This window comes from Bubalus kerabau, chromosome 10 (genome assembly GCF_029407905.1).
Source record: "Bubalus kerabau isolate K-KA32 ecotype Philippines breed swamp buffalo chromosome 10, PCC_UOA_SB_1v2, whole genome shotgun sequence".
Taxonomy (NCBI): domain Eukaryota; kingdom Metazoa; phylum Chordata; class Mammalia; order Artiodactyla; family Bovidae; genus Bubalus; species Bubalus kerabau.
In genome coordinates, this window is record NC_073633.1 from 78499851 (window position 1) to 78513863 (window position 14013).

Consider the following 14013-nt stretch of genomic DNA (forward strand, 5'->3'; position numbering starts at 1 on the left):
GGGTTGCAAAGAGTCAGACACCACTGAAGCGACAGAGTAGGAGTTGTAAACAGAGATGAAATAGAATCAATGTAATTGAGGTTATTTTATTAAAATTCAAAAATATTAAAATTTATCTGGATTATTTTACTCAGGTAGTGATGGTACCAAAAAAAAAAAAAAAAAAAAGTGTGCCTCTCTGGGAAGCCTTTGTATTAGAGAAACTGGCTTTCTCATTTTTCCTTGGGACCTGTATTCCTGGGCTATGTCAGTCTTCCCAGATAGAATGTCCTCCTTAACCTTCATAACGTACCTTGGTCTAAGTTCTACTCTTCTTCCAAGACCTAAATGAAATGCTGTCTCTGCTCTGCTTCTCCTAACACCCCAGCTCTCAGGGAGCTCTTCTCATCCCTTATTCCTCTAACACCTGTGGGTAGCACTTAGCCTCACTGCTTGGTGCTTTTCATCTCATTGTAGCTGTGACTCAAACTGGAATATAAATCTATTGGGATAAATGGCCTTCAAACTTTTTTGATCAAGCAGACATCAGTGAACAAGTTTTGAGCATGAACCCCACATATATGTATATTTTTTACAAGTTATATATATATAATTATATATATATGGTGTGTATATCATACTATAGTTGCTGTAAACACAAAGTATCACAGAATTGAAGCAAGAATTTGGGACTGACATGTACATACTGCTATATTTAAGATGGATAACCAACAAAGACCTACTGTATAGCACAGGCAGCTCTGCTTAATATTATGTAACTACCTAAATAGAAAAGATGGCAAAACAATGAAAACAGTGACAGACTTTATTTTCTTGGGCTCCAAAATCACTGCAGATGGTGACTGCAGCCATGAAATTAAAAGACGCTTGCTCCTTGGGAGAAAAGCTATGACAAACCTAGACAACGTATTAAAAAGCAGAGACTTAACTTTGCCAACAAAGGTCCGTCTAGTCAAAGCTGTGGTTTTTCCAGTAGTCATGTACAGATGTGAGGTGGATCATAAAGAAGGCTGAGTGCCGAAGAATTGATTCTTTTGAACTGTGTTCGAGAAGACTCTTGAGAGTCCCTTGGACCACAGGGAGATCCAACTAGTCAATCCTAAAGTAAATCAGTCCTGAATATTCATTGGAAGGACTGATGCTGAAGCTCTAATACTTTGGCCACCTGATGCCAAGAGCCGACTTACTGGAAAGACCCTAATGCTGGTAAACATCAAAAACAGGAGGAAAAGGAGATGACAGAGAATGAGATGGTTGGATGGCATCACAGACTCAATGCACATGAGTTTGAACAAGCTCTGGAAGATGGTGAAGGACAGGGAAGCCTGCTGTGCTCCGATCCACGTGGTCGCAGAGTTAGCCACAACCGAACAATAAAATGGAAGAGACTATGGAAAAGAATAGATACCTGTATATGTATAACTGAATCACTTTGCTGTACCCCTGAAACTAACACAGCATTGTTAATCAACTATGCTCCAATGTAAAATTAAAAGTTCTCTTTTTAAAGTGAGGAATGTGAGAAACAAATAAACAGAAGGTGCAGTATTTTCTTCCTGTACCCCACCATAGTAATTTGAGAACCTCTTGGAGTAATGTTACCCTACTTCTTGGTGTTCTTGGCCCTAGTAAATAGTAGATACTTGGCAAATATTTGATGATGGTGGTATTACTAGGTATTAAAGTGACTAGGTCAGAAGGTGACTATTAGGGATTGCTTGATCCTTGTATTTTCTTCATTCTGGACACGGGTACATTCTGTTTCCTCTTCTTGCAGCACTCTTCCCCAGTTTTCCTGTTCCTTCCCTTCACTAAGCACATTTTTCCTGTTCTTCCACCTCCCCTTCACTTGTTCTGAAATTTGTAGCTTCCTTGTCCTTAAGAGAAGCCACCTCTGATCGCCCCTGTGTGGGTAAGACTTCTGCCCTTCCACACTTCTGCACAGTAATGCTATTTATAGTCTGCCTCCAACATAGACTTTCATTTGTTGAAGGCATTACTGTACCTTGTTCATCATCATACCCCTACTTCCCATTGCAAAGTCCAGCATTTAATAAAGATTCAAAAATCTGTGTCTTGAATACACATAGGATAGAGAAGTGCTTCCCTGGTGGCTTAGATGGTAAAGAATCTGCCTGCAATGCAGGAGATCTGGGTTCGATTCCTAGGTTGGGAAGATCTTTTGGAGGAGGGCATGGCAATCCACTCAAGTATTCTTGCCTCGAGAATCTGCATGGACAGAAGAGCCTGGCGGGCTACAGTCCATGGGGTCGCAAAGAGTTAGACACGACTGAATGACTAACAGCAGGATAGAGAAGGAAGCGGTGGTATGTCCTCAGAGGCTATTTGGGGACCAAGGTTATAGCAAAACTGACCTGCCCTTTAATGTCTAAGATGGGGCAGAATACCTCCTTATCCCCAAAGTGATTTGTGAGTTGAATGACAGGTTAGGGTTGAGAAGTCTGTTGCTCTTCATTTTCCCATAGAACCCTAGCAGTTTGCTGAACTGCTGTGTATTTAGACTGTGTTTACTAGGTTATGATAAAGCTCTGAATTAAAACCAAAATATACAGACTTTTGTAAGGTGATATGTTGAGCTAGTACTAAGTGCTCTAGAATTTGGAGGCATTTGTCCCACCTTATCCAGCTATTTGGTATATACATTTCTGCTTTTCCTCAAAAGATAAGAACTCTTAATCAAGGATATAAGAGTGGACTATAAATGATAATAAAGAAAGAACCCTTTGAATACATCTGAAGAAAAGAGAATTCATTTGTCTTTGACTAGTGGAATGTTATTTCTGGTAGCACAGAAATAATAACACTGGAGCATGAAGATGGGAATTTATTGCTAATCCAAAACTCTGCTTTTATCAATGGTTTCAATCCCTGTCAGTACCAAACCTTTGTTTACATTGTTTTAAAAAGTTTAATTTATTGCCTTTTATTTGTTCCTGTTTAATTTAATGCATAAAGCAATTGTCAGAAAACAAAACAAAAAAGCCCACCAATCTAATAGCCAAATATATGCTTCCAAGTTGTTAGCTTCTAATAGGATGTGACCGTATGATATAAATGACATTTGGTTAGAACAGCTATCTCTCTCTCTCTTTTTTAAATTTTAAAATAAAGCTGACTGAGGTTTAAAGCCCTGGCATTGGTGTTGGAAATTAGAGGAAATTTGGTTGTGTGATAAAGATGTTTTACCTTCAGTGTTAGGTTTTGAATTAGTCTGTTTACAAAGAACAGTGGTGCAGTGGTTTTAAAAATCATGTTGAATCAGCAACGTGAGGGAGCAACATTGCTTTCATTCCAGCCATGTAGCTGGAAAAGGAAATGATTAGACATCATACTCTTCATGGCTAATATCCTGTGAAGTTTTTCTAAAATCATGAAATCAGGACTCTAGAGCTTAGAAGGGACCTCAGAAGTCTACCAGTGGAAAGGGGGAAAAAATGAAGGGGAAATGGAATCAGCCAAACTAAAGGGCAGGATTCTTTTAGTTCTCAGCAGGAAACACATGTTTATCTGGAAAAGATTTTGGTTGGACAGGTTGTTTGTATAAGAATCTTTTTTGTGAGGAAGGAAGACCAACCTGAGGCTGGGGGTGGGGGTGGGGAAAACAATCTCTAAACTTTGAGTGAATGAGGAAAAAATACAGTTTTCAGATAGGAAAACTACTTTCATAGGGATGATATGCTAATGCTATTTGCTTACTTTTAGCCTTGCTGCATTTTCATTTTATAAGATATGAGTAAATGGTAACTTTAGCATTAGTTGCTATTAGTTGCTATAAAAGCAGAAATAGTAACTTTTAAAAACATAGGGAAAACTTATGTCCACACAAAAACCTGCACATGAATGTTTATAACATCTTTATTCATAATTGCCAAAATTCGGGGGCAACCAAGTTATCCCTCAGTAGGTGAAACGATAAAGTGTGGTCCATCCACACAATGAAATATTGTTCAGTGCTGAACAGAAATGCACGATCAGTCCATGAAAAGACACAGAGGAACTTTAAATGCTTACTAATAAGTGGAAGAAGCCAGTCTGAGAAGGTTACATACTCTGTGGTTCCAACTCTATGACATTCTGTAAAAGGCAAACTATGGAGAATCAAAACGATCAGCAGTTACCAGACTCAGGGGGAGAGAAGCAGATGAATAGACAGAGCACAAAAGATTTTTAGGGCAGTGAAAATACTCGGTATGATATTATAATGATGAATATATATCATTACACATTTGTCTAAACCCGTAGAATATACAACGCCAAGAGTGAACCCTGAGGTAATCTGTGGACGTTGGGTGGTTATGATGTGTTTGATGTAGGTTTATCCTTGGTAACAAATGTATCTGTTTGGTGAATGACGTTGATAATAGGAGAGATTATGCATGTGCAGGGCAGGTACAAAGGTATATGAGAAGCCTGTACAGCCTCTCAATTTTATTGTGAACTTAAAACTGCTCTAAAAAAATAGAGTCTTTAAAAATATATGGAAAGACGTTTTAACTGGATAGTAGTTGGGAAATAGCACAGAGTGACACCACTAATGTAAGATTGCGTATCTATACAGTGTATATTATGTGGCATGCTAACTAAAATTTTCAGTGATTATTTGTATTGTAAGATTGAAGATTGGAGAAGGCAATGGCACCCCACTCCAGTACTCTTGCCTGGAAAATCCATGGACAGAGGAGCCTGGTAGGCTGCAGTCCATGGGGTCGTTAAGAGTGGGGAACGACTGAACAACTTCACTTTCACTTTTCACTTTCATGCATTGGAGAAGGAAATGGCAACCCACTCCAGTGTTCTTGCCTGGAGAATCCCAGGGACGGGGAAGCCCGGTGGGCTGCCGTCTCTGGGGTTGCACAGAGTCGGACACGACTGAAGCGACTTAGCAGCAGCAGCAAGATTGAAGATGACTTTTTAAAAGAAGATGTTCTTCTTTATTTTCTTTATTATTTGCATTTTCTATAGTGACCATATATTATCTTTGTACACAGCTACAATGAAAAAGCAAAAAGATTATGTTACCTCTGCTCTGACAAGTGAAACCACATCATGGCTTCATTATCCTCTGAAGTGCAGAAGGTTATCAAAGGGACAGGAGTCTGTGAGTGGGGCATTTTCTCTCCAGTTAAATTTAGTTATGAAGGATAAAAGGAAATTGCCAGATAACTGGAAAATGCTTCCATTTTAAAGCGTATAAAACCAAGATACTTTATCTAACTTAAGCTTCAAGTTGTGGATAATGTCATTTTGAAGTACTTTCCAGATAGTCAGGATGACAATGAGAGGGATGATATGGACACATCTCCAGGACTGCAACACAAATCTGATGGGACAGAAACATGTTTCCTCCTCATCATGAAAGCAGATGGTTAATAATCCACTGAGCAGTGTTTACTTTTCTTTTAAAAAACTGAGGAATGAAGAAATGGCTGCTGGAAGTCCATTTATGGATGAAATCAGAGGGCAAAATAAAATATTTGTAGAATCTTGCTAACAGAGTAGAAATTCTTACCATTGTTTTCCAGCAAGGAATTGTAGGATTCTTGCATTTGATCATAGGGAGCAAGAGGAAGTTTCTTTCATTAAGTTATGTGTGCAGAAAAGAGTAGGCACAATCATAAAGTTTATTATTGTAAGAATTTTCTATTTATACTTCATCTCATTCCACAAAGAATTTGAAGCTCCTTGTTAAGAAATTATATAGCAGTTAAATAAGAAACCAGGGGCAGGCTAAGTATGAATTCATTCTGTGGTAGATACTATGAGTGATCCACCCATATATTTCCTCTCAGCCACAAAGGAAGGGTGGAAATGTTAGAGAATTAATGTCCCCTTTCCTTGAAGCAGCCATTAACCAATGTCAGATGAGATCTAGAGGATAAATATCCCAGTTTTGTTGCCCTTTGAGTATGGTCTACCAACCCTTTGAGATCTCTGAAGGAACCCAGGTGGCAGGATGAAACGGAGAAGATTTGATGGGTTCCTGAGAACTGTGGGTGTTGGGATAGTGGGGTTGACATTGGTATCTGCTAAGCAGACTTAGTGGTGGTGGTTTAGTTGCTAAGTTGGGTTTGACTCTTGTGACCCCATGGACTGTAGCCCGCCAGGCTTCTCTGTCCATGGGATTCTCCAGGCAAGAATACTGGAGTGGGTTGCCATTTCCTTCCCCAAGGGATCTTTCCCATCCAGGAGTTAAATCTGGGTCTCCTGCATTGCAGGCAGATTCTTTACTGACTGAGTTATGAGGGAATCCCACTTAGTAGAGGAGTCTGCTAGGTTCTTAATGAAAGGAACCCTGGTCCTCCAAGCCCATTACTACTGGGCTTATTCCCAGTCTACCTCAGTCTTCCTCTGCAGAGCCTTGGGGATGCCCCATTCCTGGGACCTCAGGTCTGAACCTCAGAAAGTGAGGACCAAGGAGAGAGACTAGTCTCCCACCCAAGGCCCACCTGAAAGGCATTTTGCTGTCTGAGGACTCAGCTTTCTCTCAGATGTTGAACAATGGAAGCACCACCCTTTGGGGAAAATCTACACCCTATTACCTTAAAATAAAATATGATTCGAATAGGACAACTACAGTAAACCTAATTTCCCTAAGGAGTTTCACATACACTGAAGTGTAACTGGATGGATGAAGGACTGATTTCAGAAGGGAACAAACTGACACAGGGAGACTAGTTAGGAAACTATTTCACAGTCCAGATGAGAAGAAGAAGGCATGAGCATGGGAGGGAAAGATCATAGAAGGTTTAGTTAGATCAAAAAAGGTTTAATAGGACTTGATGATCAATTTGTTGTGAGTGAAGAAGTATATGAAGACATCTCTATGTTTTGTTTTGTTTTGTTTTTTTTCTGGATGACTTCAGGCAGAGTGGTGCTACTACCCCTAGCATGGCTTCAAGAAGTTGGGGAAGAGGGTTCAGCCTACAAATGTCAAGTTTTAGGTTTGTCTTGGGTATGTCTTGAAGAGATGCTGAGAAGCTACTTAGAAACAAGTTGAGTAGTTAGAAGCCAGAACTAGAGCTGCATATTTGGGAGTCCTCAGTACACAGGCAATTGTTGGAAGTCAAGAGATCTTATGAAGTCTTGGAGAAGATGAATGAGCAGCCAGAAAGACCAGAAGAATGACATGCAAAGAACCTTGGGACATGCACATGTTTAAAAGGTTGGGTGGATGAGACTAGCTGGTGCAGGAGTCCAAGAAACTGTGGGGTGAGAGGAACCAGATGTTGCTGGAGCCAAGATCCCTTTCTTTAAGCACTGAGGAGAGTACTGGCTTCCAATGGAACCTGGATACCATTTCTGATGGCCTTATCCAGGACCTCTGTTCTGCTCCTGTTTCTGCTAACAGAGGAGGCTGTAGGGATGGGTGGGTGGGGGCAGGGGGATGAGCTCAGCTTTCATAGTGCTATGAGCCATGAGTCCTATGTGAGAGAGTCAGTCTAGTACAAATTATTTTTCTCTCCTTCTGTTGCCATTGATAGTCATCTCCGTGAGATTGCATGATGGTAGATGTTTTTGTAGGCTGGGCTTCCTCAGAAGCAGCCAAGTCCCTGAGAAATATCTGTGTATAGCTTCTGTAGAAGCAGGTCTCATTATACATTGAGTCTAATCACTCGTTCTGAATTTGGAAATAACTGTGAGTCATGTGGTTCAGCTCTTTTTAAAAAAACAGAAGATTCTCTCCTGCTCAGTGCCACTTAGGGGCTTTCGCCTGCCATTTTTAATACCAATACTCTTTGTCGCAGTCATTTTCACTGCTGCTGGTACAGATTCCCAGAATCTTCTCCCCATCCTGGTTCACCAAGCTCCCCTTCCCCTTCTAAACAACTGCTAATCTCTGCCCATTCGTCAAATCTTCCTTAAATAATCAAAAGACTAGGTACACATCTGTGATTCTGTCTTCACTCAACACCCACTAAATGCTCTTTCCCACTGCTGTTGTGTTCTTCTAAAGATTCATTTAAGTTATGTGTTTGCTTTATACGGGTGCTAATCGTTCTGTTATTATCATTATGGTCTCAGACAGGAGTCATCTAAGTTCAACTCTTAAGCATTATTCTTTATCACACGGTTCTGCGGTCACATGGTTTCTTCTTCAGTGTGTTGGATAATTGTAAGCAAAATTCTCTCACTACCTTATTGCATTACCTTTCAGGGATATATTTTGGAGACATAAACAACATAATACTCTGTGGTTCTTTCTTGACTAGTAATTGTGCTCAACACAAAAGTTTTCCTGTTTGTTTTTCCCACAGTTATTCCCTCCCATGTGCACACATGATAAAACGAGTATCTCAGGAAGAAGAAAAAAGACATTTGATAGCACTGCTCAGTAGTTCAACGCAGTCAACAGAGTCCGGCCTACCCACTTCGATCACTAGCTGCTTGACCTCGTTTCACCTTCCTGTTAGTTTCTGTTTCCTCACCAGAAAATTTACTGCTTTCCAGGGGGAGACCCAGTTGATTCGAGGAGGTTCTAGGAGACCCATTGTTAATAGTGTTAATAAAGGACAAAGTGCACTGTGATGTTAACCGTGTGGTTCTGGGATAGAATGAAGAGTGGAGGATGCCGGCGGTGGTTCTGGTACTAAGTAGCTAGATGAGCCTTGGGAATGTTGTTGAACTTCGTTAGGAAATGGTTTCCTATGTATTGATTCTTCTTCGAGGCAATTGGATGACTGGATTAAAAATCCTTTCTAGTCTTTGAAGGCTGAAGTAAGAGTTTTAACAACAGTTATAATTGGTAACAGTTGCCTCCTGCCAGGTATTTTTCTAATTATGTTTCACTTATTATTTGAGCAAGTCCCCAAAATGGCCCTTTGAGGAGGGTTCTCTAGCCTTCATGCTCTACAAATGAGGAAACTGAGGCATAGACTGAACAATGCGCTCAGGGTCTCCCAGTTTATGAGGGGGAGATGCAGGATTCACAGCTGCACTCCAGATTCCAGGCCCTCACCTGCCTCACCCACCTGCAGGCCTTTCCACCTGTGGTCATGTATAAAGGCCTCAAGACCTCCTCTGCACAGCCCCTTGAAGACCAGTTACAGACTATAGTAAACCAAGTACTGGTGCTGCTGAGCAAATTCAACTTCAATTGCGTTCTACACGAAATCATAAGTATTTCCTTAATGTATTCTGTATCGGTAATTCTAAAAATTACAAAATGCCATAGATTTTTTATCTCTGATTTTAACTTGGAAATTTGTAACTATGATTTCTGCTTTTGACTCACATCAGAATGTTTCCAAAGTACTTTCAAACATGGATTTCTATGTCTGGTATGCTTGCCTGCGTGCATGCATGCAAAGTCACTTCAGTCATGCCGACTCTATGTGACTCTATGGACTGTAGCCCACCAGGCTTCTCTTTCCGTGGGATTCTCCAGGCAAGAATACTAGAGTGGGTTGCCGTGCCCTCCTCCAGGGGTTCTTCCCAATCCAGGGATCGAACCTGCATCTCTTACGTCTATCTGCTCTGGCAGGCAGGTTCTTTACCACTAGTGCCACCTGGGAAGCCCGTGTCTGGTATGTGAAACTTTAAATTCAGATAGGGAGAGCAGAAGACTAAAAAAGATGAAATAGTTACCAGTTTTGAGATAAAATTAAGACAGTGTGATGGAGACTTCTGAAAGTCATCTCTCCCCTACAAATCCTCCCGCCAGCAACGTAAGTTTCATACCAATAAAATTTTCTACAAGGATAATTTACCCTGTGGTGGCTCCTGGTCACTTATGCCTTTTCAGGTTCTGAAAAAGAATGGGATGACAGTCATATTTTATGAAATACAATTTTATTTCAAAATAGTTAATCATCATTACATTTAACATAATTAGTCTCCACCCTGTGGTTGGGAGGGCTTGTGAAAACCAACTCCTGGAAAGACAGATCAGGGCTCCAGACCTGCTCACTTCCAGAGATGGCAATGTGAGTTTCCATGCTGGGGCATGGAGCCAGCTTCCTATTTATTTAGAGGCATTGAGTACCTCAGGAGCTAAATAGAAGTTGTGATGCAAGTTTTGGCTGCAAAGCATGTTAGTATTGCTTGACGTGCTCGACTAACAGATGATCTGAAAGATTTCTCAAAGCCCAGGGTGGTTTCGAGTACAACAGGATTAAATCGTCTTTTTAAGCCCTTCTCAGTCCTAAATCAACAGGAGGTCATGCAGACAATGAGGAAGCTCTCCCTGTACTCTCAAGTGGGGGTTCAGTCTGTACTCAGAGCAACAGAGTGCAGTTCCAGAGTTCATTCTTCTGCTCAGGGCAGCCAGCAAGACAGTGGTGATACGGAAAGCCATATGAAGCCAGGCAGCCCCAGTTCTCTTACATGACTTAAATTTCTTGCGGATTCCGGAGATGTGGGTAAATGTGTATGTTTGCTTTTTAAATAAAAAGAGGCACATGTGCAAACAGTACAGAGGAAGGAAGAGTGAAGTTTGGTTATAAATGACCATGTTAGAGGTCTGGTGAGGCACCTGGGATAGGAGGTGAAAGAGACACAGTCCCTAGTTTCCTGGGGTAAGGGAAAAGATGGAGGGGTGCTCCCAGGTTGCTATGGAAACAGGGTGAGGAGAAGCATTTCACCCCAATTCAGGGTTTGGGGGCAGCCGCTTAGGCTCTGAGACACACAGGAAAGACTATGTTAACTCATTTGGGAAAAAACAAAAACCAAAACCTAGGAAAGAACGTTCAAAGAAGGGTGAAAGGCAGGAGTGAATGCACTGGGGGATGACTGACTTGGTGAACTACATGCAGTTTCTTCCTCCGTCCTTCTGGCTGTAAGATCACCCACAAGATTCACAGGTCAGATTACTGCAATGGCAATAGCTGTTGAGGGGGGGCAAAGGATTCAATTTATGAAATGTTAAAACTGCAAATGAGCTGACCTTTTAACCAATCTTTATAGTATTAAGGGATTATATAAGTAAATTATTGGTAATTAGACTCCCCAGGGAGAATTTAATTTGCATCTAGATGTGATATGTGTTTAGTAATTCAGTACAAGTTTTACTTTGGCCATTGCTGAGCTGGGTCTTAGGTTGGTGATAATGTAGATCAGATATAGGGTGTTATCATCTAGGCTAAATTTCATCATCTGTCAGCAAAGCGACATTAAAATCTGCTTATTTTGTGGTTACTAGATGGCTTCTAGAACTATGGTGAAAGAGAGCAGTAGAGTGATTTCTGTTCTTATGTGACCCTTATCCAAAGTTGTAAGACCATCTCAGGAATATTGATTATATAATACTTTCCCCATAAGACTGAGGACTTGCGGTATATTTTCGTCTTCTTTGGATAGATGGGAAACCTGAGGCTGAAAGTAATTGGGCTGCTTAACAAAGAACTTAAACACACCACACACACACTACAAAACAAAAATTCGAGTAGGTATGATTTTAACCATACTAGAGCCTCTGGAGAGTTGGTGTCTTAGCCAAATTTATTTGGATGTTTTTTGCATTTCATTCTCTAAGATTTCTTGTATTGAACTTCAGGTTTACTGTTAAAAAGAATATAGCATACATTGATATGATGCTGTATAGATACAATTGATATATATTCCTGATTTCTGGTATTTTTTGTAGGAAAAAAATCCTAGAAGTTGAATTGTTACATGCAAAGAAATGAACATAACACTTGAACAAGGTGACAGAAACACCAACTTGAAAAGATATCTGAAGCATTATTTACAATAGCCAAGACATGGAAATAACCTAAGTATCTATTGATGATGAATGAATACAGAAGTTGAGGTAATAGACACACAGTTAAATATTACTCAACTATAAAAAATGAGGAAATCTTACCATTTATGTCAACATGGATAGACCTTGAAGGCATTATGCTAAGTGAAGTCAGACAGAAAATAACAAATACCGTATGATCTAAAAAACAAACAGGAAAACAAAACAACCAATTCACAGAAAAAAGATGTCAGATTTGTGGTTACCAGAGGGAGGGTGGAGGTGGAAGAGGAATTAGAGGAAGGCGGTCAAAAGGTTTAAACTTTTAGTTATAAGATAAATAATTACTAGGGATATGATGTGACCAGCATGATGACTACACCTCACATTTCTGTATAATAAATAGGAAAGTTGAGAATAAATCCTGAGTTCTCATCACAAGAAGAAAATATTTTTCTTTCTTTTTATTATATCTATATGAGAAGACGAATGTTAGTTGAATGTATTGTGGTAATCATTTCACAGTATTTAATCAGACCATCATGCTGATATGCCATAAACATATACAGTGATGTTATGTCAGTTATTTCTCAATAAAACTGGGAAAAAAACATTGACAGGTATTGTCAAATTGGTTATCAAAAGAAATCATTCCCGAAATAGATACATGTGTTGAATGCTACCATGTGTCTAGCTTTACACAAAACCTTTTTAATGCATTACTTCATTCAGTCCTTGGGGGAAAAAACCTAGGAGGAAGGTAGTACCTGATTTATAGATGAGAACAGGGAAGCTTAGCAGAGTAAATACATCCAGAGCATAGTGGGGCCAGGACTAGAGACAAGTTTATCCTTCTCCCAGCAGAAGCTGGAGGTACTTCTTTCCCTACCAGGTTGTAAGAATGGGCATGTTAACCATCTTTATAAGTATTTGCCAACTTAAGAGGTAAAATGCTATTTACCTTGCGATTCTTACATGGTATAACCTTGGATAGGATTGGACATCTTGGTGTGTTTAATGTCTGTTTACATTTATGATTTTATGAATTGCCTGTTCACTTCCTCTGCCCCTCCTTTTTACTAGATTTTTATCCTCTTTTCTAAATGATTTATACACATTATAAATGTAACACTTTGTCATGTATTACAAATCCTTTTCTCCTCAGTTTGTTTCAACTCTGTTTTGTTTATTGACAGTAGGACTTTAAATTTCATAGGTTACAAATCTGTGGATCTTTTATGGCTGTAGAAGTTTGTTATCCTTATCCCATTCTAGGAATATTTCCCCCCCCCCTGTGGTTTCTTTCTTTCTGTAATTTCCACCTTAACATTTATCTTAGATTATTTAGGTGTAAGAAGTGAGGTAAACATATTTTCCAAAAGGCTACCTAGTTGTCTGAACGCTCCTTATTGAGTAAATCCATCTTTCCCACTGATTTTAACCATATTATCTTTCAGCCAAATTGATTTCTAGTTTTGGGCTGTTCTTGAAGGGGTAAAGCACTGTTTAAGTTATTGTAATTTTATAATATGTTTTAACATGTACAGCAAGTCCTCTCATTGAAATTTTTGAACAGTTTTAAAATATTTATGGTACCAAATAAACTTTGAAAAAAATTGTCGAGTTTAAAAACATCCTTTGGGAACATTGATTGTGATTTTGTTCAGTTTAGAGATTAGTTTAGAAAGAATTGACAGCTTTATAGTATTGGGTGTTCCAATTTAAGAACTTCATTTTTACGCATCTTTTCATCTTCTTCAATTGGTTTTATAGTCTTTTTTCATATAAATCTTGCACTTCTGATAAATTATCTCCTAGATAGTTTGGTTTTTGTAGCTATATGAATGGGATTTTTAAGATTATTCTAATCAGTTCTTTTGACATAATACCTTGGCTTTTAATGACTTATTACTGTCCATCATACTGTACTCAATTTTTTAATAAATTAAGCTAAATTCTCCTGAGTTTTCTAGTCATACATTAAATAACTTCAAATAATGGTATCTTTGGCACCTTTTCCTGATAGTTTGATCTTCAATTTTCATATCTAATAATTTTAGCAACTACTTTCAGAATAATATTAAATAATAGTGGTGATAATTAGTCTTATTTGTTCTTAACTGTCACTGGAATTAAAAAAAAAATTACCATTTAGCTTTTGATCTGTGAAATCATGTGTTAGTCATATTAAAGAGATACTCTTCTAGTCTTTTTAAAAGAATTTTTTATTGGATTACAAGTTAAATTTTACCAAGTGCCTTTTTAACATGTATTGAAACTGTCATACTTATTCTTTTACCTATTAATAGAAT

General features: G+C 39.0%; 1 protein-coding gene across 2 annotated transcripts in view; it reads left to right on the forward strand.

Annotated features, from left to right (window-relative positions):
- Nucleotides 1–14013, forward strand: part of PRKCH (protein kinase C eta) — a 230842-nt gene that overhangs the window by 106760 nt on the left and 110069 nt on the right. The gene's annotated exons all lie outside the window — the stretch shown is intronic.